Source organism: Phacochoerus africanus, chromosome 6, assembly GCF_016906955.1.
Source record: "Phacochoerus africanus isolate WHEZ1 chromosome 6, ROS_Pafr_v1, whole genome shotgun sequence".
NCBI classification, from domain to species: domain Eukaryota; kingdom Metazoa; phylum Chordata; class Mammalia; order Artiodactyla; family Suidae; genus Phacochoerus; species Phacochoerus africanus.
Genome location: NC_062549.1, coordinates 16,473,703 through 16,498,098, shown reverse-complemented (window position 1 = coordinate 16,498,098; position 24,396 = coordinate 16,473,703). Strand labels below are relative to the sequence as shown.

At 50.4% G+C, this 24,396-nt stretch overlaps 1 protein-coding gene and 1 long non-coding RNA gene across 3 annotated transcripts in view; one reads left to right on the top strand and one right to left on the bottom strand.

The window, feature by feature from the left end:
• ZHX2 (zinc fingers and homeoboxes 2) overlaps positions 1 to 24,396 on the top strand; it is a 177,944-nt gene that overhangs the window by 19,768 nt on the left and 133,780 nt on the right. The window lies entirely within an intron of this gene.
• Positions 10,697 to 14,451, bottom strand: LOC125129063 (uncharacterized). Its single transcript, XR_007135405.1, has 2 exons — positions 14,316 to 14,451; positions 10,697 to 13,200 (listed from the first exon to the last, which is right to left on the bottom strand). It is a non-coding gene; the product is annotated as an uncharacterized LOC125129063 (long non-coding RNA).

The window sequence follows — 24,396 nt, the reverse complement described above, 5'->3', positions numbered from 1 at the left end:
GTGGGCCTGGGACTGATTTACAGGGAAGAAGCGAGAAAGGGAAAGAGAAAGAAGGGGTGACTGGCGGGGGTGGAGGGGGTGGGGCTGCAGGTTCTCAGGGCCCAGCGCCGGCTGGAAAAGTTAATGGGCCGTCTTGCTGGGGGGGCGCCCACATCCCTCCTGGCCCTGGGCTCTGGAATGCCGTGTTTATCCAAGGCTCTGTGGATCCCTGCTTCTCTTGGGAAATCACTTCTCCCAGGGCTGCCAGAGGCTGGAAGGATATCTCCAAAGAAATCTCCCTTCCCGGCAGTTAGCCGCTGTTGGGGACCAGGGGGTGGCAGCGGGAGATGCTTTAGGAGAAGAGGAGGGCGTGAGCCCACAGCGGTGGGGGGGGGGGGTGGTTCTGAGCGGTCAGCCCGGATTAGCACCTTCTCCCCCCTTCCGGTTCTGAGCCTGGGAAGGGGGTGGGGACTCCGGGCTGCGGGGACTGAAAACTGAAAGCCGCCCAGCGACAGCCACCGGATTTCCCTCCCCCTTCCCCCACCCAGCCCAGCAAACCACCCCCCACATGACACCAGGAGCAGAGAGGTGCCAGCGCTCTTAGGGTAGTAGGTGGCGTGAGGCAGACTTGGCGGTTTGACCATCTGGCATCTTTCTGTGCGAGGCTGTGACAGTGGCTCTGGGCCCACCTCACACCAGCGCTCCACGTCGCTTCCTCCAGGGACTTGTGCTGGAGCTCAGTCTCGGCTCTTCCATCACCTCCTCCGGGAGGTCTTCCCTGGCAGACGGAGCTTCCTCCCTCTCGCCAGCATTGACACTGTCGTGGAGGGTGTCCGGTGGGCGATGGGGTGTGTGGCAGCCTCCTGGGCTCCACCCACCAGATGCCAGCAGCGCCTTCCCTCTGCTTGTGACACCCAGAAACTTCTCCAGGGGTTGCCAAAAGGCTCCTGGGGTGGGGCGGGGAGTGGGTGGGGGAGAACCACGGGCTAAATCACATGCTCTGTTTTCTTTTCTTCACGGCCCTCTTCACTCTCTGGAATGATTTTACTTTTTGTTTCAACTTGATCCACGTTATATTCATCTGAGAAGCTTTTTTTTTTTTTTTTTTAAGCAATCCCAATGCCCAGCCCCACCCCCAAATGATTCATTTAGGATCTCTGGAGGATGGCTACTCATTTAGACCTTCCCAGGTTCTTCTGCTGGGCAGCCTGGCTGAAGGATCACTGCTCTCCCCACCTCCACACACCTGCAGGGTGAGCTGCCCTCTGAGGGAGGAAAGTGACTGCCCTGGCCTCAGTCGTGTTGTCAGTATATAGAATAGCTGCTGCCCCATAGTGGCACTCAGCACTGAGAGTGCATGAAAGAACAAATGCTCAGAAAACCCATCATCACTGGTAGATGTTTGGTTTTTTGTTTTTATTTTTTATTACAGTTGATTTACAATGTTCTGTCAATTTCTGCTGTACAGCATAGTGACCCAGTTATACATATATATATATATATATTCTTTGTTTTTTTTATGGCCATACCTGTGGCGTATGGAAGTTCCCTGGCCAGGGATTAAATCTGAGCCACAGCTGCAACCAACACTGCAGCAACAGTAACACTGGATCCTTTAACTCACTGCATCAGGCTGGGGATCAAATCCCAGCCTCTGCAGCAACACAGAGCTATTGCAGTCAGGTTCTCAACCCACTGTGCTACAGCGGGAACTCCTATGTATTTTTAGTAGAAATTCTTTCATTTTTATTGTTCATTCGACAAACATTCATTGAGTGCTTGCTCTGTGCCAGGTGTGATGCTGAGTACCGGAGATGCAAATTCGACCCCCATCTTTTAGGCACCTCTAGTCCGCTGGGAGGGAAAAAATATGCAAAGACACAGGGTTCCCCGTATTATGAGATGGTTATTAGACTGGAGATAAGTGGGCAGCAGTTAGAACATAGAATAAGCAGTTCCTAAAAACAAAGGGAAAAAAGGAAACTAGAAAGGAGCCCAGTTTCTCTCAGGCCACTTAACATTTTCACACTTGAATATGATCACAATCCTGCACAGCAGGTGTGGCTCCCATTTCCCAGCTGGGTAAACTGAGGTACCTCATAACTTCCCATAGGGGTCCCCAGCCTATATGTGGCCCAGCCTGGATTCAAACCCAGCTCTGCCTTTCCAGCATACGATGCTGCATCCAGAGCTGAGGCTAGAACGCAGGATCCTGAATTCTCTTGTGCACACAGCCCCACTTCCACCACTAGCAGTTAACAGTGAGGCCTCGGTGCCCTGGAGCCTGGATCGGGATGGGCAGGGGGACGTGGCGGGCCCTGGCAGCATCTGCTCAGACCCAAAGCAGCAGCTCTCCACTCTTTTCCAGCTTCCCATCTCCTTATCGAGCGCCCGTTGGACCCAGAGCTCCATGCTAGGTTTGAAATAGACATTCTGTGCTGGCGGAGCTGCACATCCATGACGGATGACCAGAGTGCGCCCTGTCCAAACATCTGCAGCAAAATATCCGAGTCCCCACTCAGCTGGGCGTTCTTGATGCTTCGTCTCCAGGCCCCAGCGCCCTCTCTTTCATTACCTCCCCCTCGAGTTCTCTGCTCCAGGATTCTGGAACTGCTTTTGCAGCTCCTGATAAAGCTCCTTCTCCCTGCCTCTCCTCCCGCTGGACCTTTGCACCTGCCATCCCTCTTCCTCCAGAACAGCTCCCCCTCTGCTATGAGTCAGGCTCCTCTCGCCTCCTCCGACGCAGACACCAGTCCCAGGTGCCCTTGGCTTTGTCAGGTTCGCTGTGCTAACCCTCTAGGAATTGTCATCCCCCCAGATTGTCACCACCTCTTGCCTGTAAGCTCTGGGGACGTCGAGGGGAGGGGGTGTCATTTTCACTGGGCATTTAAGCCAGGCCTGGGTATGAAAGCCAGGCCTGAAGTTGAAACTCAGCTTAACAACTTCCTACTTCTTGGGGTTTGAGTGGGATGGTAAACCTCAGTTTTCCTATCTTTAGAAATGGGCACGATAATCCTTCCCTCACTGCGGGGTTGAGGAGGAGGAGTGTTGTAAGTTTTAGAGGCAATTCTTGAAAACTGCCTAGAACACAGTATGTACAGGTGTCTGAGTTAGAGTCCCAGCAGGTTAGGCGGGGTGGGTACCCGGAGCTAATGAATGGACTGCTGACATGGTTAAGCAGAATCTTCAAGAGATGGAGAGGCCTCGGGCTAGTAACAGCTGAAGGTTCTGTCTCCCCTGGGCCTGAAGAGGGAGGCTGGAGGGGTGGCCGGATCAGAGCGGCCATCCGGGGAGGTAAGAAGGAGTAAGAACTAACATGTACCGGGTGCTACGATGGCCAGCACTGTTCTAAACCCATGAATGCATCTGAGCCACATATATGGGGGGGCGGGTATTACTGTTTAACCCATTTGGCAGATGGGAAAGTGGAGGCACAGATTCCCTTTTTCGAGATCCCACAGTGGGGGTGGGCCCTCACTCTCCTTTGACCCTCTAATCTCGTGCCAGAGGGTGAGGACACCGGCAGAGACCGTCGTCAAGGGTGGCAGAGCGCAGTGGAGAAGGGCAGAGAGTGGCTCTGCCGGGCAAAGGGAGGCGATCCTACACAACAGGCAATTAAGTGGGAGCAGCTGTTGCTGCTGCTACTGTTATTGACATCGTCCTTGTCGTTGGATCATCAAAGCATGGGACCAGGCCCGGCTCCCGTCGGGCTCAGATATTTTCCAGTGGACTGAATGAACCACTGTCCTATTGACTACATGGGATCGCTACGTCAGTTGGGCCCTAAATAGTAGATTTATTGAGTGGTGTAATTGCAAATAGTCTCCCTTTACGCTTCTGGTAGCGTAGGAAACGTTTCACTCCTGAGAGTTTTAATGCTATCACATGCTTGTTGACTCAGTGAATTCTTTTTGACATTTATTCAGGATTTCCAGACTGTGTAGGAAGGAAAGCAAACCGCTGCTATCAATGTTATAGGGCGAAATAGAAAAATAGGATGTTTCCATTTGGATTGAAACGTTAGGCACTCGGAAGGGGCCTTTGAATTTAGGTTGAGAGTTTAACACTCTCTCCTGAGACCGCCCAACCTGGAAACCACAGGCGATGCCCTACCCCATGGGCACCCCGTGGACAGGAGCGAGGTCTTAGTGCTGACACACAGGGCGTAGGGCTGACAGGGTACAGCAGGCTGGGCTGGCCATCTAAGGCTCAGGAATAAGAGCTGATGATCGCTCTGCCTTTTCCCAGGCCAGGCCTTGTACCTGAGACGTTACACAGCTTGCTCATTCAATTCCGCTAACAACCTTCTAGGATGGGTTCTGTTATTAGCCCCACTTTGCAGATGAGGAAACTGAGGCACAGGGAGACCAAATAATTTGCCCAAGGTCACCCAGGTGGGAGTCCTTTCTATTTTTGTTGTTTTTTTTTTTTTTTGCTTTTTAGGGGTGCACCCATGGCATATGGAGGTTCCCAGGCTAGGGGTCCAATCGGAGCTACAGCTGCCAGCCTACACCACAGCCACAGCAACGCAGGATCCGAGCTGTGTCTGCGACCTACACCACAGCTCATGGCAACGCTGGATCCTTAACCCAGTGAAGGAGGCCAGGGATCGAACCTGCGTCTTCATGGTTCCCAGTCAGATGCGTTTCTGCTGCACCACAACGGCAACTCCGGGAGACCTTCTTTCAACTGCAGTGCTTATCGTCTCTTGGAGAGAGAGTGGAGCTGAGGCCCTGGCTTCAGCCCTCTCATTTTTACAAACGAGGCTCAAACAGTGATTTGTCCAAAGGCACCTGGTCTTGTTAGCAGGAGAATTCAGATGAGTCCTCATGACCGCTCCTGACTGAACCATCCTGTCAAAGATCACTTACCTTTTTTTTTTTTCATTTACTTACTCATCTGGAAAATGGGGCCAGTGATTATACCTTTAGCGCTTTTAAGAGACACGATAATTTCTGCCATGACTTAGACACAGGGAGACACCTTGAGTAAACTGCAGGGTGCCAGGCAACAACAACAGTACTGATAAGTAATAATAGCATGTCTGGAGCCCTGGTTCTGATCCGGAAAGTTCAAAGCTCTCATCTGCCAACCTCTGTGATTCCTCACGCATAATCCATAATTCTCACCACCCTCCTTTAGGTTGACATTGGAAGAATCCGTTACAGAGAGGCGAGTACCTTGCCAGGTTACCAGAGCTAGTGACGGAGTACCCGTACCTGACCCGTCTGGGCTGGTGTAAACCAGTAGCTGTATCATCAACAAATAGAGTCAATGCTGCCTCTTATGTTGCACATGTGCTTTCTCAAGCAAACCATCTCTTCATAAAACCTGAATCTGAAAAGGGCACTGGTCTTTCTTGCAACCTCCTAACAGAGATGGTGACCAGTGCCCTTCCTGGCATCTTCTAGGATAAGACACAGAAAGATGCGAGGTTCTTGGAGAGAAATATCAGGGCCCCAGAAACTCAGCCTCCGGCTGTTGTATCCTCACAGATAGGGCACAGGTGTCTGACGTGGCTGGAGGAGCACAGACCCAAAGGGGCCAGAAAGAAGAGTTGAGAAACAGACCTCCCCAGGGAGAGAACGCTCAGGCCTGTATAATCCCTTGCTGTCATTAGTTATGTCCGCTGCCAGGGATCTTAGACGAGTGACCTCAGAAGCCATCCTGGGCCCATGTGACCCGAGCCACATCCTTTGGTGCCAAACATGTCAGCCGCAGGGCCCAAAGCTTAAGAGCAGGCCCTGGAGCGCGGCAGAGGTGACTTTGAATCCTGGCTCCATTCTTTTCCAGCTGTGTGGCCTGAGACCTTTCATCATCTGTAGAGAGAGGTGGTCATTCTTTCGACACCATCCAGTTTTTCTGAAAGTTAAGAGAAATCCTATACTTAGAGAAGTCACCACCGAAAGAACTAGAAAACAGAAAGGGTTGCCTTTGGGGAGTGTTCGTCTGTTTGGCGAGGACTGGATAGGTTTTATTTTAAGCTGGTGGCTTTCATTATAAAGCTTTGTCGTATTTGAGCTCTTGACCATGATCAGTGCATTCCTTTGCTAAGAATATTTTAAAGCATTTTAAGAGATCATGTAAATCAGCACTGGGCACAATTCCTGGCAAACAGTAAGAGCTTAATAAATGCACGCTGGTACTGTCTGTGTATCCTGATGACTCGCCATCACTATTGCCTGGATGCTTGAGGAAGGGAGGCAGGGGTGCTGTTTCAGTGAAAGCCTATGGGCTAAGTTCCTGGGGTGTCTGGACTCACCCCCGTTCTGTTCACACCTTTATCTGTGGCTTAAATGAAGACCTAAATGCCATCCCTAGAAGCCACCCAGTCTAGGCTTTGGAACTTACGTTGCTACAAGCTACAATGATACATAAAGACCTTTTCCCTGTAAAACCTCAGTTTCCTCATCTGTAAAATGGGAGGTAGTACCACCTGCCTTGTTGGCTTGTTTTGAGGATTAAAACGGACAAGGTAGAGAGAATGTTGGGCCCAGGGCCTGAGACCTTGCACGCATTCAGGCAGCAGTCACTATCTTCTTGCTGTGGTCAGAGATGACATGAAGCCAGGAGAGATAGGGACCATGCCGGGTGATAGAGACCGTGTCCTGGAAGATCTCAGTGGACAAGAAAAGGAGCCCAGGCTAGCAACTTGCAGAACAGAGTCAAGTCCCACAAGAGCAGGGGATGGACCCCTGAGGCATCGTAGATCCCGGGTAGGGAGGGTCCACGGACGTCAGGTCCAGGAGGGACCGGCAGCCGGAGGAGGGTTGTAGAGATGTAATAGCCTCGATAGCAGAGTGGCGTCCAGAGTGGGTGAGCCAGTAACAGCCCTTTTCCCCCATCACAGACCTCATTGTAGAATCGTGCTCAGTTTGCAGGGTTGCATGTAGAGTGGACATTCACAAAGTAATATGTCTAGGAGAGTGGCCAGGATTGTAGACAGTCTGGAACCAGGAAACACAGGGCTTCACTTGATAAAATGGGGAGTTTTGGCATTGGAGTTTTAGGGGTCCATAAACGGCAGACCCCTGTTACTGGATTGATGGAGAGGCCAGGTTCCGGATTGATGGAGAGAGGCACAGGGTCAGACAGTGTGATTAGAATACGTTACTGGTTAGAAGTTTTTCTAACACTCCCTGCCCTGCCCTCCATGCCAAAAGGGTTCAGTAAGGGAACTCCCAGTCTGCAAAGAGACGTGCTCCAGGCCATTGCCACTCACTGAGCAGGAGGAGACAGAACAGGCAAAGAGGCTGCATCTCTGATGCTTGCGGATTAACTTCACCAAGTCAAGAAATAGACCAGGGACCGTCACCTGCCAACAGGTGCTCTACTCCACTTCCAGGGGCAGAGGGGAGGCACGGGGTGGGGGGGGGGGGCGGTGTGAAAACAGGTCCAGGTATCTAGGTAACTGAGGATGCTTCCCCAGGGAAGGAAGACATGTGAGGGGGAAGAATTACCCTTCCCATTTAGGAACGCTGCTAGAAATCGCCCTTGCTAGTGTGCAGAGCGTTCTCCATTCATTCACTCCTCGAATCCTCAAATCTTTATTGCTTACTTCTTATGTGCCAGGTGGTCTTCCAGGCTCTTGGGAAACGAAACAGCGATTCCTGCCCTTGTGGAAATTACATTCTTGGTCTCGGGAGAGACTAAGACAATAAGCAATAATCATGATAAATAAGGAAATTAGGTACTCTGCTAGACAGTGATACTTGCTATGGAAAAAAGATAATCATTCAAGCCTTGAAGGAAGTAGGGGAGTGAGCTAAGGGGCTCTTTGGGGAAAGAGGGTTCTAGGCAGAGAGACAAAGCCAGGGCAAAGACCCTAAGGCAGGAATGCTGAGGGGCCAAGGAAAACTAGGAGACCCGAGGGTGCCGCAGAACAGGTGAGAGGGACAGTGATGGGCCAGGAGGGACAGAAGCCAGGTGGTCTAGAGCCTGTGGGCCATGGTCGCCAGTTTTAGTACGCGATGCATTATTTGGGTCGTACCTCATAGCACCCATATGATAGATCTTCCCATTATCCCTTTTTATAGAAGAATAAACTGAGATGCACAGCCAAAAGCCCTATTTATTTTACCGCTGAGAACATTTATACCCAGAGAGGAGTGACTTGGTCAAGGCCACAGAGTGGGAAAACGGCTCTTACTGGAGATCTCTTGATTTTCAGTCCCAAGCTTTCTCCACGTCTCTGCTCCAGAAAGGAATTCCTTTGAAGGAGGCTACCTCGGGGCCCCTCCTGAAGATTCCCTTGTAGATCGCGGCGCTCTTAGCGTTGTGCTTTGCTGCCAGATTTTCTCTGTGTGGACTGCAGAATCTCCTTCTTTTTATTGAAGCCTAGTTGATCCTCAGTATAATATTAGTTTCACATGTACAACGTAGTGGTTCAACCGTCTTATAGACGGTACTCAGAATTTCCTTCTTAGGAAGAAGGTGGAGGTGGAAAATCTGAAAGAGGACTCACTTGTTAAACACACAGGTTAATAAATGCTGGATGCGGTCATGCTGGAATATGCCCACTGACAGGTACTGATTGCGTCCTGTGTTCCTGGTCCTCTTATCAGCCACTGATGTGTTCATTCCTTTATTCCTCACCACCACCCTCAGGGGTAGGTAGTGTATGGTCCTCATTTTATAGGTGAGGAAATTGAAGCACACAAAGGTGAGATAACGGGCCCAAATCCGTCCCATGAGTGGAGCATTGAGCTGGACTCAAAGCTCAAAGTCTGTGCTCTTAGCGCCTCTGCTCCATGGGTTGGCCAGACCCAAAGGAGGTTAGACCTGCTGCAGGATTTGAGTCACCAGAAGCATGTGTCCCTTCCCTCGAAGCACCTGAGGAAGCAGATGAGAGCTGCCTTTCATTTCTCCCTGTTCTTACCTAGAAAACACTCTTTTCTTGGAACTTCCCGTCAGACACAGGGACTTGTGGAGTTTAATTGGCAAGATGATTTTCAAACATCTCCCTATGAAAAAAGTCCCACGTAGATCCCATCATCCCTTCTCCCATCCCCTCTCTGACTTAAAACACGACTCTTTCTACTTAGGATTTTTTGAGGAGGGAAAAAAACCACCCCCCCGGATTGAAAGCAGGACTCCATACACGCTGATCTATGCATCATCGTGATGGTGATTCGCATTTGTGCCGTGTGAACACTTGCCAGAGGCTGCCACACACGGTCATTGTATCATTCAGCCCCGTGGGAGTTGTAGGTTGTCCTCATTTTATAGGTGAGGAAGCTGAGACGAATTGAGGAAAGTGAAATGACTTGCTTAGTCACAGTACTGATAAGGTAGGTGGAGAGAGACGGGTCGCCAAGTCCAGATGCTATGCTGGCTGAGCAGCTGCACTCAAAACACACAGCCCTTCAGATACGGGACCCTTTCATGGGAGGGATCCCTGTATTCTGTCTTCCCTCTTGAAAACAAGCACAAAGAGCTATGGCACGTTCCGGGGGGGGCGGGGGGGGTGGGCAGGCGTCGTCACTTTAGGTGCAAAGGATATTAGTAAAACCGGTTTCTAAGACCGAGTCTCCACTAAAAAGATGATTTTCCTTCTCTGGGATCTGGCCGGCTGTGTCAGTTTCACTCATTGACTCCACTGGCCGCCTTTGGGAGTTTGTGTTGATATTGTTATTGTGAAAAAGCACGTCTTGGTCCCCACGATCTATATATATGCCTGCAGCGAATTTTTTTCCTCTCTCTTCCATTTCGTGAAACTTTCACTTACAGCCCGCTTGGCATAATTGACACATTGGCTCAGGCCTCCAAGACTGCCAACTTGAAGCCTTGGATCAGTGAAATCAGTTATGACAGATGTGATTATTTACAAGAAAATAGAAGTCACTATAATTAGACCTTTGAAGGAGAACATTTGGGTAGAGAATGAGAAAGCCCGAGTGTAATCTGGCATGATGTGTTTGGACGTCAGCCCTGAACCAGTCCCTCTCTGCTCTGTGAAAGGAGGTGCTGGGGTGGCCGACACCCCCCACAGATACTGCCAGTTATCAGTGCTCAGGACACAGCTCTTGGGAGATGGAAAGGTGAGGTGATGGGGCAAGCCTTAGTCTTGGCACCAGCAGTGGTTTCCGTTCTCAGCTCAGCCACTTGTCCTCAGCATTGATTTCTTCTTTCAGTTGTAAAATGGGGATAAGAAAGAAGCCCCATGTCATCACAGGGTCGTGAAACTTAAAAGCGATGCAGTGGGACAGGCGTCTAGCATTGTGCCTGGCATGAGGAAGCAGGCAGAAAGCGCCGAGCTGTAGAGGTTCTTACCCCTCTTGAGCATGACGCTTAATCTCCTGGACCCTTGCTTTGGAAAATATAGATGGAACCATCTCATACGGTGGATGTGAGCGTTGGAGGAAATGAGGTGTGAAAGGGGCTACGTAACCATTTGTGGCTATTTCATGTCTCCATCTTCCTATTATTTTTTTAAAATATCCATGGTAGTTATTTATTCCATGCATCACAGGCCAGGCATCATGCAGTAAGAAAGATCCATTTCTTCCTTAGATACGATAGGGATGGTGCTGGGGACCCACTATAGTTTTAGGGCCCTAGAATATGTTTCATTTAAATTTCTTTTAAAATTAGAAGAAATACATGCATATAATAATTATGAATATAAAATAAGTTATTAAAATAATAAATATGATAAACATAATGATTAATCCAGCCTGGGATATATTTGTCTTTATGCCAGTGTAATCTTACAACCTAATTTTTGAGGTTGTTTATTTGTTCGTTTTAAATGCAGGAAGGGACCCACAAAGGCAAAAGCCTAGGGCTCACAAAAATCATGAAGCAGGCTTGGTTGGAGGAACTTTACAAATGCTAGCCCAGTCATTCTCAGGAAGGTTTTGTTTTTAATTCTCATTTTACAGATGAGGAGATCTAAGCTTTGGAAGGTTAAGAAAGTCATCCAAAGTCACGTGGCAAGTAAAACATTATACTAGTCCGGTTGAACTAACAGCTTTATCAATCACCAAATTTTAATAGCTTCACACCCTAGAAGGCTATTTCCTGCTCAGACCACAATTCAGAGTGTATGTCTGGCACGCGGTGTTCCACACAGTGATTCATGGACCCAGGCTCCTCCCTCTTGTGGTTCTGTCTCTCTCTAGTCTTGGGAGCACTTTCCATTCAGTTGGTGGATAGAGAAAAGACAGAACCACAAGTGGGAGGTTTTTAGGGCCCAGAGCTCACATCATTTCTTTTCAAATTCCATTGGCCAAAAAGCTGTCACATGACCACTTGTCACCACAAAGAAGCCTGGGAAATGTAGTCCAGCTGCTGCCCAGGGAGGAAAAGGAGACGGTGAATACTGGGGAGCACTCTCCACCCCTGACACGGCGTCAGTGTTGGATGCCAGCCCAGGTCTTTTGTACACAAAGTCCATGCTCTTTCCACTCAGCTGGTTCCTGTCACTTTTAACTACCACAAAGTCCCTTTATGGGCCCTTTTCTCCTGCCAGACTTGCCTACTCACCATTCCCAGCACCAGACCTTTGCCTGCTCAGTCCCAGTTGCTGTAGTAGCAGTAGCACTAGGAAGGGAGATGAACCAGGAGGAAGCTCCTCCCTGCCCTGGATTCGCTTGCTGGTTACCTTGAGAAGGCTGCCTCCAGGAGGTATGCTCTCTGTATCTCCCAATCCCAGGATCGCTGGGTGCTTCTGAGCACGTAGTGCAGCCACTGCCTCAGTGTGAGAAAGGGGGCTGCACGGAGGGTTTCAGAGGCAAGAGGAAATAGGTTCGAGCTGGAGTCTTGGCTGGACCGTCAGCCGTGAGCAAGGAATCAGCAGGAAGGGGACAGTACCTGATGATCTTGCAGCACAAAAGTGCTATAGGCCTGGTCATTTGCCAAAAGTGACTCTTGTGGTCTGCCCTTACCCCATCAATGCATGTTGTCTTTGAACCCCATGATCCTGAAGAACAAAGCTTCTGGAGCCAGCTGGAGGCTAGATGGCCCGTGGGCACTGTCCATAACCACTGGGCCAGCCCAGTGTCCCTGGAAGTGTTCCAGTAATGCCAGAGTTGGTGGGCATCCAGCTCCTGCAGGACCAGGCCACAGCTGTCTGTTATAAAGCCTCCGAGTTGCTATGGAATAAATTCCTCCTCCAGGAAGCCCTCAGTGATCCCCACCTCTTCAGAACTCAAGGGCATTTGTTGCCTTTCCACCTAAGGGCCCTGCATTTGTTTGTTACATCTCTTTCTGTCACCCTCCCTTTATCTGCTACTGGCCTCAGAGGCAAGAGAGCTGAGAAGGTGGCCACAGCCAAGTCATCAGGGATGCTTCTGAGCATTTTGTAGGCATCACAGACTCCACAGCATTTAGTCAGTTCTAACATTTCATCCAGAGTCATACCCAGGACCGGATTATCGTGTGAAGAGAAGTGGTACCCAGGTTCATTCCTTCTTTCTCTTTGTTGAGAAAAGTACAGTTTTTTATTTATGTGATGAGAAAAGCACACTAAGGAGAAAAAGATTTCACCTCTAGTCATCTTGAAATGTTCATGGTCACCCCCTGGTCTCTGTAAGGTGAATACAGTCGCATTGTGCCTGTGTCCAAAACAAAACAGCTCCGGTCAGATCTGGTCACATCCCCTGGCTGCCACTTGCCAGCTGATTGACCCTGGACATGTTTCCTCATTTCCCTCTGCCAGTTTCCTCGTCTGTCAAATCGGGATCCGGCTGTGGCTAGCTCAGGGGGTGGCTGTGAGTTTTAAATGAGAGCCTATAGAGTCGCCGTTGGCATGCAGCTCTCCTCCCAGCCCCCGTTAGTCTCCCACGCAGGCGCAAAACCCTGCTTCAAAATGCGTCTTGCAAGAAGACTTGGCATCCAGGACGCGCCCTGGGAAGAATTTGTTTTTGTTTTAATGCCGGGGACGTTTGCATGAAAACAGGATCTTCCGTTGCTTAGGAATTGATCAACTCCTGCTGCTGCTTTTCCCCTGCCGAAGTGCCAGCCCCATGTTTGTCGCAAGCAAATGGGTAACAGTGGGGACGACTGGGACCTCCACAGATAAGGGATTGTGGCCTCTCAGGGAGGGTTACAGAGCCCAAGGAATCGAAAGACTCAGGAATCCGTCCCAGGCTGAAAAGAGCTCGCAGGTAAAGGGTGCCTTGGCTGAGGGACATGAGTGAAGATTTTCTGTGGGTCTGATTTGTTCCGGATGCTCGGAGAAGAGAAGAAGAGGCCAGGTGTTTAAGACGTGGCCTCCACCTGCAGGGATCAAATGTAACAAAGAAGACGGCAGGCCTGAGTGATGGGAACTGGTTTAAAGTGTAGCGGCTGGGAGTGAGAAGCTGAACAGACTCATTCAGCACCCAGCTTCTGTAGGCCTACCCCAGAACCTCTCTGCTCCCCAGTTTCCTCACCGACAGAAGAGCAGCCCTCACTCAGGGTCATTATGAGGATTGAATGAGATGCTGTATGTTAAGAGGTTGGCATCAATAAAGCCAAACTGTTAATATCAATGATAACCGTTCATCATAATACCAGATGCTCTCCATCCTAAGGACGAGATAGACAGATGACCCTGAGGGCTGTTTAGAGGAAGGACTTGAACTTGATTTGATACCTGTGTCCACTGCAGACAATTCTTGAGGCGGTTTGGGGACATTTCCCAAGACATTGAAGTGCAATTGCCCACATGAACTTGGAGGAGGGTTTCCAGGACTCCTGCTCCATAGGGCACCCCCTCCCGGGGACCCATTTGTGGCCCCAGTCTGATCCCACGGGCATCACAGAAAGGACAGAGATGAGAAGAGCCGGGAATGACAACTCACCCCATCAGGCCCTTCCTCTTGCCTCCGTGCTTGGCTTCCAGAAGGCAGTTGGTTGTCTGTGTCCCAATGCCCAGGAAAAGCCAGACACCTTTCTCTTCTGGGTCCTTAATATATGCTAATCAAAGCTGAGCGTGCGCAAAAAATATCTGCTTGGCAGAAGCTCACTCCCTTGCCTTAGCCTGCTCGCCCTCCCCAGACTTCTCCTCCCATCTCCTATCCAAGGTCGTCCATAAATCCAGCTTTCGGAGCCCTTCGGGGGCTGGCAAGGCTGCCATGGACCTCAGTCACATCGCAGTGGAAACAATTGAAAACCACTTGGCAAAACTCTGGGGTGACCTAATGTTTTATAGCAAGAATACATTTTTTTCCTCCCCATTCTTATTCAAGCCCTGGGGGGAAGCCAGCTGCTCTCCAGGCTCTGTCAGGCTGGTACCCAAGTTCCGGACTCTTCCCCCTGCCCCCGTCTCAGATCACCCCAAAGGGGGAGGCCAGGCTGCCTGGTTGGCTTTGGCCTCCTTGCAGGCCCTGGAGAAGCTGATCCAGCCTTACCTTCCTGACTCGCCTGGCTGCCTTAGTCCCCTCAGAGGTGAGGCTCTGGCTGTGGGGGCCTGTGGGGAGGCCCATATATGGAGCCTGGGGAATGTGGGCTCTGGCAGGTGGCCTGGAAAAAAATGGCTGTGTTCTGAGGGTGAACTCCACTGCATTATAAATAGCACCGCCTCCCTCCCTTTGCAACTTGCTGTGTCTGTCACTGAAGGGCTGACAATTACATTCAAGGGGACTGAACAGGACAAGGGGGCGGGGCGTGGGGTGGGGGGAGATGCCAGATCCTGCACGGGGTTCAGCTGCTGCCTTGGGATTGATAAAGAGAATCGTCACCAGCCAGACGGTGGGGCTGAGAGTAGGACGCAATCGAGGTGGCAGAATGACTACTGATTTCATGCATCTTTGTAAGCACTGGGGGAAGACTCAGAGAACCTCTGACTCTAGGAGATGATTTTAGAGAAGCTTTAGAGCCTTTGCAAAAACAATAATAAAAAATCAGCTGCCTTGGAGTTCCTGCTGTGGCACAGTGGGTTAAGGCTCCAGCGTTGCAACAGCTGTGGCTCGGATTCGATCTCTGGCCTGGGAACTTCCATATGTCACTGGTGCAGCCAAAAAAAAAAGTCGGCTGCTTCAAAATACAAAAGGTTTCTCTCTGATTCTTAAAGGTTAGCCATTCTGGCCTCCAAATCCAAACCTTAAAAGTTAGCCATTCTAGTCTCCAAATCCAAACCTACCAGATGCCCACACAGCCCACAGTGAGCCTTCCTACAGAGGATTTCTCGGTGGGCTCTTGTGTCTCTCTGACACTGAGGATGCAGGGCACGTGCTCTTTCTCTGCAAACCTCAGCACGTTCTGCTCATCACGAGGAGGGTGATGAATTCAGAAGGTGTTGGAAAATAAAGAAACAAAGGAGTGTGCAGCCCTGGCTGTAGAAAACCACCCAGTCATTCACACCTGGGTGATGGCGATGGGTGGGAGGTGTTTGAGCAAGTTCTGAGTTCTGGAGGAGGGGCCGGCCGGCTCTGTGGGGCCCTCTTTTGTGTCTCTGGCTCTTCGGGTGCTCCTGGGGACCAGCAGGTCTCCTGATGGGCTGCCCCTCCCTCCTTGGTAGGAATGAGAGGAGCTCTGCTGGGTCCCATGATGCTCGGGAGTGTGTTGGGGGCAGGCACCCCACCTCGGTGGGCATTGGTGCCTCGTCTCTGAGCAGACAGAGCTGCCCACGGTCACTTGTGTCCTTTGTTTCAACGCTTGTGCCTTTTGTGTCCATAGCAATGATATGGAAATGGATTAATTGATGGCTTTGTTCTCTCCTACCTTTAAAATTCTCACTTCTTGTGTTCTATGGGGCAACATTTGAAATTAAGCATGTAGGGAGTTCCCGTTATGGCTCAGTGGAAATGAACCCGACTAGTATCCATGAGGATGTGAGTTCGATCCCTAGCCTCGCTCAATGGGTTAAGGATCCTGTGTTGCTGTGAGCTGTAGTGTAGGCTGCAGAAGCAGCTTGGATCTGGAGTTGCTGTGGCTGTGGCATAGGCCAGCAGCTGCAGCTCTGATTTGGCCCCTAGCCTGGGAACTTCCATAGGCTGCAGCTGTGGCCATAAAAAGCCAAAAAAAGAAGAAAGAAATTAAGCATGTAAAAAAACAAAAAATTAAGGAGGAGCAGGCAAACTTCTGTATCTTTTGGATGCTTCTCCAAAGAACATCTCTGGACCCCACAGAATGGAGGCACTGAGTAGACGTGAGGTGCGAGTGGGTGGACATCGGAACTCGAGTCTGGGTTGAATTTGGAATGACCACCCAAGGGAGCAGTTTTAGAACTGTGCTTCAGGAGTCCTGCTGGGAGCGATGCCTCAGAGGCCAAAACAGAAAGGGCCTTGCGGACCCTTCTTCCTACTCCAGTCAAAGCAGCTCCACTTTCACCTGTTTTAAAATTCCATTAAAAAAAAAAAAAATGGATTCCATGCCTTAAAGAGTTTGGAAACCAGAGTTCCCTGGTTGTGCAGTGGGTTAAGGATCCAGTGTTGTCACCGCTGTGGCATGGGTTAAATCCCTGACCTGGGAACTTCTATGTGCCATGGATGTAGCAAAAAAAAAAGTTTAGAAACTAGCCTTGCAGTTTGACCTGTCATTTTATAGCTAAGTAAATGAAAGAGAGGGAAGGGGATTTTCCCAAGGTTAGACCCCAAGGTCAGGACCTCTGCCTGGGTAAATGCCATGCTCAGGGCTCTTGGGAAGGGAAATATCAGGGTGTTGGGACTGGAAGGAACCATAGAAAGCATCTTGTTAACCCCCTTTCTTTAGCAACGGAGGCCTGGGGCGGTGATGGGATTTGTTCAATCCGCGGCAGGCCTGGGGTTCGAAGCCCTCTCAGGTGCTCATAAAGAGGCAGGACGTGCCACAAGAACCCAGCACGGTAGGCTCAGATCCAGTCGAGATGGAATGACACTGAGCTGAGACAAAAAAAATGGTGGGTGATGGGGCGACAAGGGGCCAGGAGAGCATCTGAGCAGAGGAACCATGCACGCGCTTGATCCTGGGCCCTCTCTCCGCTGCTGGGAAGCCAAGGCTCAGAAAAGAGAGCAGCCCGTGGGAAGGTTCCCATCCTATCCGTCTCTGCACTGATCCCTCGCTGCCGAGGGCACGTGGAAGGGGAGTGGCATCACCACCTGCCACCCCAGTGTGGCCTCTCTGAGCCTCCGGGACAGACCTGGAGCCCAGCTCACCCGGAGCAGCTTCTGCTCCTGAGAGAAGGGCATTTCTGCCAGAGCCAGGCAGCAGGGGCTGCTGCTGGAAGGCTTCCTGCCGCAGGACCTGAATGCATAATGTGCCTTACACGGCCTGAGCTGTGAGAAAGTCCAGACAGCCTTCTCTAGACAGGAAAGGACATCGCGGGGACGCCGGCGGCCTTCATGCTCAGTGCAGCTCCCTGGGGCTCCTGGGACAGAGTATGAGTCTGTCTCTCTATTTCTCTCTCTCTCTCTCTCTCTGGGTGTGGACTTTCCGTGAGTAGAGAGTGAGCTCGGTGTGGGCCCCAGATCTTGTTTCTGGTTCTGGGGTATAAATGGAAGGAAGCCTTGGGTCAAGAGCCCCAGAAATGGGAACACTGACCCTCGTCATCCAGATACACTTGAAAAACACATACATGTCCTTGACGACGCAGCATCCTAGGAAAGATGCCTGTTTTTCTACTCTGCTTTCTGGATGGTGGGAGCCACAGCCGCTGCCCACGCCTGCAGGGGCCATCTCGTCTAATCTTGGGCTCAGTGTACTGGCCAGCCAGCATCGTGGATCCAGCAGCACGGGGCAGGAATCCAGGCAGCCCAGGGGGTGTGCCGGGATTTACAAATCCAGAGGTCCAGCAGAGACCTTCCCCTCCCCCGCCAAGTCACCCCCATTTTCCAATATGCATTTGGAAGTGGGGGGAGGTCTTCTCTGTGCCAGGCCTTCCTTTGCTTTCAGGAGATTCTCAGCCTCCATCCTAACTGCCCACCGCAGTCCTGTGAGTGTGCAGGTGCCAGCTTCATGCCTCAGCTGTCTCCGTGCCAGCGTCTCTCCAAGTGCGTCTGTGAAGCAGGCGTCGTGCAAGAAGCTCTATGACCAGGAGTTCCTGCTGTGGTGCCATGGGTTAAGAATCTGACTGCAGCAGCCTCAGTGGCTGTGGAGATGTAGATTCCATTGCGGGGCAGCAGGTTAAAGGATCCGGCGTTGCCACAGCTGCCGTGTCAACTTGGATTCATTCCCTGGCCCAAGAACTTCCATATGCCACCAGTGCAGCCATTAAAAACAAACACACACACACAAACTAAAAACCTCTATAACAAAGGGTTCCAATGTCGTGTTAGTTTGCACACTCGCTCCTCCTGTGTGTGGGGACTCTACTCAGATAGCATCACCTCCGAGAGGTCTTCCCGGACCCCCGCCCCTTTCCCTGCTCTGTTTCTCAGAGGGCTTTCCAGGCCCCCAGCCCCTTACCTGCTCTGTACCTCAGTCCTTTTATGTGACGTCCCGATGTTCCGCTTGTCTGCTAACTTCCACGTAGTCTGTCTCCTCCTCACTAATGATGCTCTGCCTGTTGTCGCTTGCCTGTTTTGTTCAGGACTGTATCCTCATGCCTAGAACACTGCCTGGTCAATACAAGAATGTGTCAAATGAACACATGAGCCAGTTAGTGTATTCAAACCCTTGGGACTTTTTTTTTTTTTTTTTGCTTTTGTCTTTTTAGGGCCACACCCTCATTTCCCAGGCGAGGGGTGGAATCAGAGCTGTTGCTGCTGGCCTTCGCCACAGGCACAGCAATGCCAGAACTGAGCCACATCTGCGAACTTCACTACAGCTCGATGGCAATGCCGGATCCTTAACCCACTGAGCGAGGCCAGGGATCGAACCTGCATCCTCATGGTTCCCAGTCAGATTCGTTTCCACTGCACCACAACGGGAACTCCCTAAACCCTCAGGACTTCTGTGTCGCTCAGTACTTTTTCCTACTCCTTTCTCCTCTTCTTGGCATGCCCAGCTCATCTCCTCACAAGAGTCCCCTTTGACCCTGGGAGGCCAGCACTGACCACCCTGCTGAGAGGAGCCAGCCTCCCGGCCCCACGCTGTCTCATTACCAGGTTGCATTTCCTTCATGGTCTGATGACCAGAGGAAATTGGCTTGTTCACTAAGTCACTCACTCCTCTGCCCTGAGCTCTGTGCAGGCCCAGACCTTATCTGTCCTGGTTCCCCACTGACTCCCCCGTGCCTGGAACCGTGCCTGGGAAGTGCACAGGCCTGATTTGTGGGCATGAATAGCCCTCTTTTCTGACGAACCCTCATCCTCATCCACAGCCTGTAGAACTTAAATTCCACCAAACACGCTCTGGGCCACACTGTTTTCTGTCAGCCCTCACAACCAGTTGCCAGCCAAGGGGTTCAGTGGCTGCTCCCCTCAGACATTGAAAATATCAAGTGTCAGAAGTGGAAGGGACTGTATATACGCTTCTATCTATAAAATCGATAACCAGCAAGGACCTACCGTATAGCGCAGGGAACCATGCACAATGTTTTATAATAGCCGATCAGGGAAAAGAATCTGAAAAAGAATACATATTATATATATATATATAGTTATTATAATATATAGTATGTAATATATGTAATATATATCATGTATATGTATAACTGAATCATTGTGCTATACATCTGAAATTAACATGACATTGTAAATCAACTCTACTTCGATTAAGAAATTAATGAGTCAGGAGTTCCCATCGTGGCGCAGTGGTTAACGAATCCGACTAGGAACCATGAGGTTGCGGGTTCAGTCCCTGCCCTTGCTCAGTGGGTTAACGATCGGGCGTTGCCGTGAGCTGTGGTGTAGTTTGCAGACGAGGCTCGGATCCCTCGTTGCTGTGGCTCTGGCGTAGGCCTGTGGCTACAGCTCCGATTCGACCCCTAGCCTGGGAACCTCCATATGCCACGGGAGCAGCCCAAGAAATGACAAAAAGACAAAAAAAAAAAAAAGCTGGAGTTCCTGTCGTGGTTCAGTGGTTAACGAATCCAACTAGGAACCATGAGGTTGCGGGTTCAATCTCTGGCCTTGCTCAGCGGGTTAAGGATCCAGCGTTGCTGTGAGCTCTGGTGTAGGCTGCAGACGTGGCTTGGATCCCGCGTTGCTGTGGCTCTGGCGTAGGCTGGCAGCTACAGCTCCGATTCGACCCCTAGCCTGGGAATCTCCATATGCCGCGGGAGCGGCCCAAGAAACAGCAAAAAAAAAAAAAAAAAAGAAATTAATGAATCAAAACATCCAAAGAGGAGTTCCCGTTGTGGCTCAGTGGTTAACGAATCCAACTAGGAACCATGAGGTTGCAGGTTCAATTCCTGACCTTGCTCAGTGGGTTAAGGGTCCGGCGTTGACGTGAGCTGTGGTGTAGGTCTTGGCTCGGATGCCGCGTTACTGTGGCTCTGGCATAGGCCAGCAGCTATGGCTCCGATTCAACCCCTAGCCTGGGAACCTCCATGTGCTGCGGAAAGGGGCCCTAGAAAAGACAAAAAGACAAAAAAAAAAAAACAAAAAACCAACACCCAAAGAAATGGAAGTGATATTAGAGACCATCTACCCGGTGCTCTTGTGTTTTTTGGAGGCAGAAATAGAACCTCAAAGAGGCGGTTGGTACCAGGTCGGAACTGGTCCCCCCAAGACTCCTATCTCTTACTTGGGTCATTCTCTTGTTAGTTTTCTAGGGCTGCTGCAACCAACCAGCACAAACTTGATGTCCTAAAACAACATACATTTATTATCTGACAAGTCTGGAAGTCCGAAGCCTGACATGATCTCTCTGGGATAAAATCAAGTTACCAGCAGGGCTTTTCCTTCTGGAGGCTTTCAGGGAGAATCCATTTCCTTGCCTTTTCCAGATGCCCGGGTCCCTTGTATCCCGTGGCCCGTGTGCCCCTTTTTCCATCTTCAAGGCCAGCAGTGGCCGGTTAAGTCTGTCTCAAGGTGGATCTCTTGGACTCTGACCCTCCTGCCTCCCTCTTTGACTCCTAAGGACTTCTGATCCATCTCAACATCCTTAACTTTATCACGTCTGCAGAGACCCTTTGCTTATAAGGTGACAGATGCACAGGTACTGGGGAGGAGGGCGGGGCATCTTTGGAGGCACTATTATGTCTGCCACACCTCCCAGCACACCAGCGGCCTGTTGGGACACCTCAGGCAAACTCATGTTCTCCCCCGCCCCTCCCAAAACAGGAAGGGCCTGTTCCTTCAGAAAACAGAAAACAGGACCCTCCCAAAATCATCAACAGTTGAAAACCCCACCCCCAACATGCCCCAGCACTTTCTGCATCTCTCAGTTGTCATACTTGTCGCGTCGCCTTATGGCTGCCTGGCCAGGCCATGACTGCCTCCCGGGCAGGGCCTGGCCATCTCTGTGCCCAGCTATGAGCACATTCCTGGCACTCAGGTTGCCTTGGCTGAGATGGAAGTGGGCCATCTCCATTTCACGGCACTCTCCCGACCCCTGCTTCCATTCTGTGAGCAGAAGGGGCCTCCTCCCAGGTTCCAGTGTTCAAGTTCTGCCGCGGGATCCTCCCTCGCTAACATCAAGAAGGACCCAGGCCGGGAGTTCCCACTGTGGTGCAGTGGAGACGAATCCGACTAGCGTCCATGAGGATGCAGGTTCGATCCCTGGCCTCGCTCAGTGGATTAGGGCTCTGGTGTCGCTGTGAGCTGTGGTGATGGCGCGTTGCTGTAGCTGTGGTGTAGGCCAGCAGCCGTAGCTCCAATTTGACTCCTAGCCTGGGAACTTTGACATGCCATGGATGGGGCCCTAAAAATAAAACTAAAAAAAAAAAGACCCAGGCCACATCCACATTTTTAGACTCCTGGCATGTTCAGATATGAAAAAAATATTAAACAGGTTATAGAAATTGTGGCTCTGTAAAATAATTAAACTGGCAAGTTAACTCTTTTGCCATCCAAGATACTATGCTATAGAATCATATCGTAAGCTTACTACAGATTCATATTTAAAATAGATTATGTCAGAGTCTTCTACAGGTGTTAGAGTCCCAAATTCAGAGTGCTGCATGGGTGTCTTGTAGGGACTGTCAAAAGTTTAAGTGTATGACCTTTCATAAAGGTGAGGCCTGGCCCAAGAAGCCTTTCTGGTCGTGACCCCAGGCCTCTGGCCCTTGCAAGAAGCCAAGGTTAGAATAAAGACAGAAGGAAAAGCTTCTGGGACATAGTTTAATTCTCAGGATCAGACCTTGGGCAAGTCACATCCCTCATGCAAACGACTCATACCCAGCCCACCCGGAGCCCATGACCGCTGAGTTGCCTTTTCACCAGCATCCTGTTACCTGGAAGGATCTGGGACAGATTCTCGTGCCTGGTTTCCCGTTCTAATGTAGCCATGATGACAGGTTTGCTTCTGTCCTGAGCCAGTAAGTGATTGGATCGCTGACCTTCCTCTTCCGGACAGACTAGCAGGTTCCTTGTCCTCTTGCCAGCGTCCCTGGCCTCACAGCATCCTAGAGCATTGGAACATGGCACCTCAGAGAGATCTGGTCCTGTCTCCCTATCTGAGGTCAGAGAGGGCAAACCACCTTCCCCATGCGTCCAAGTTGGGGTTGAACCGCAGGCATCTTGATGGCCTGCCCCCTGGTTTTCCTGCTGCACCGTATCGGGCTGGTAGGGTGCTTCTTACTCTGCAGTGAGTGCAGATTGAAAATGCACAGAAAACCCTGATTTTGACTTTGATAACTTTTAGAAAGAAAACAGGACCCTCCCAAAAATCTGCAACAGTTGAAAACAGTTTATGTGTTACATGCTCTTTTATTTCTATGTTCTATATTTTATAGTAAAAATGCATTTGGAAAGCCATAAAAAACAAAACTAAATAATTGGGGTCCCAGGTCCTCAAGTCAGCCAAGAACCCTTTTTTCTTCTCTTGAGCCTTTTTTATTCCACCCCCTTTGTAAACCTCCCCCCGCCCCAGCCCCCTGCCCACCTGCATTTATGGCTTGGGCTGGTCCGTCCGTTCATTCATTTGCTCATCTGTCTACCAAGTAGTTATGACAGTTCCTATTTGTTTAATGCATCAGGTATCCTTAGGTTGCTCTTGATGACACACAGTGTGATGCAATAAAAAGAGCACAGACCCAAGGGTCCAGCAGAGACCTGTGCTTGTCTACTGTCCTAACCTCTCTGGGCCTCAGATTCCTCATTTGACAGTCAGGGGCCTGTCCTGAGTCAGGCTAACAGACCCAAATGCACACAGAGATCAGGCAGGTGAATAGAATGAGGGAGGCTAGCCAGGGGTGGGTAATAGGGAGTGGTGGTGACTTTGGCAAATTAGACTATCCATGCCTAGTCTAAAAGGGACTCTTGCCACTGAGCTGCCCACTGATTGTTCCCTCGCATGGATTCAAGGAGGCCAGGGGGCCCCTTTTTAAATTTTTCCCAAAAGAAGTTAGAAATCTTGACTTTTAAAAGTCAAGAAATTCCCCAAATGTTTAAAGCATTGTATAGGTCAAAGAAAACATGTCTAATGGCCAAATCCAGCCCAAGCCCCCTGTTTGCAAGCTCTGGGCCACCCCTCTTTCACTTGAACCAGGATGTGTGTTTCTCCCACTGCAGTCAAGGCATTTTGGGCGCTGGAAGATAGCAGGGGCTCAATTAACAATAACTATAAAGTACTAGAGCCCTGGCCTGCCCTCCTGGGTGCCATCACCACCTCCACCAAGACCAGCACAGTGCTGGGTATACGCCATAGTACTCCGTGATATATACTTACCAAATGAGCAGCGACTTTTCATGGTCTTATGGCATCGGCCATGAAGTAGCTCCAAGAAACCCACAGATTTCAGCCACATGGGTACAGTAATCTGTAAAGAGGCTGATTCATCTAAAACCTCGACGAAAGACCCTAGTCTGTCATTTTTTTCCTCCCCCCTTATATAGGTAAGAGAAATGGAGTCTTGCTGGATTATGTTATTTTTCAAAGGACGCACACAGCCGCCCCTCCGGGCATAAATTAATTTATTCCTTCAAGCCATAAATTTTTCTCTAACCCTTTCTTCTCTTTACGCCCTCCTTCCTTGTCCCCTACTCACCAGGAGGAGCTAACAGACAACTCAAGGACACATAGTACTTACCACGGGCAGGACTCATGCTTGGGGCAGAAAAGAAGCCTGTTAGGCCCCAAAGCTGCGGCTGGGAGAGCGATCACACCTTTTGCAGCTGAAAGGAGCACAAAGAAACACTTGAGCCCAGTGGCACCGGCCGTCTTTTCTTCCCTGAAGGGAAAATGGGCCATTCTTCTGGCCCTGCCCCATTCCCACCAGCCCTCCGCTTAACCTCCCCGCAAGAGAGGCCCCCCGCTTCTATCAGGTCTCTCTAGCTGGACACTCCAACAGCATATTAGCATATTTTGCATTAAAAAAGGGCTTGGAAAATGAATTAAATGATTGGCATGGTGTTTCAAAGGGTTTTTCCAAACTACTAGTAATTGTGTGGCTGTAGAATTCACCATTCCTGCCTGATACTCAGGACCTGGCAGCCGGCTTAATCAGGAGACATTGTACCAGGCGGG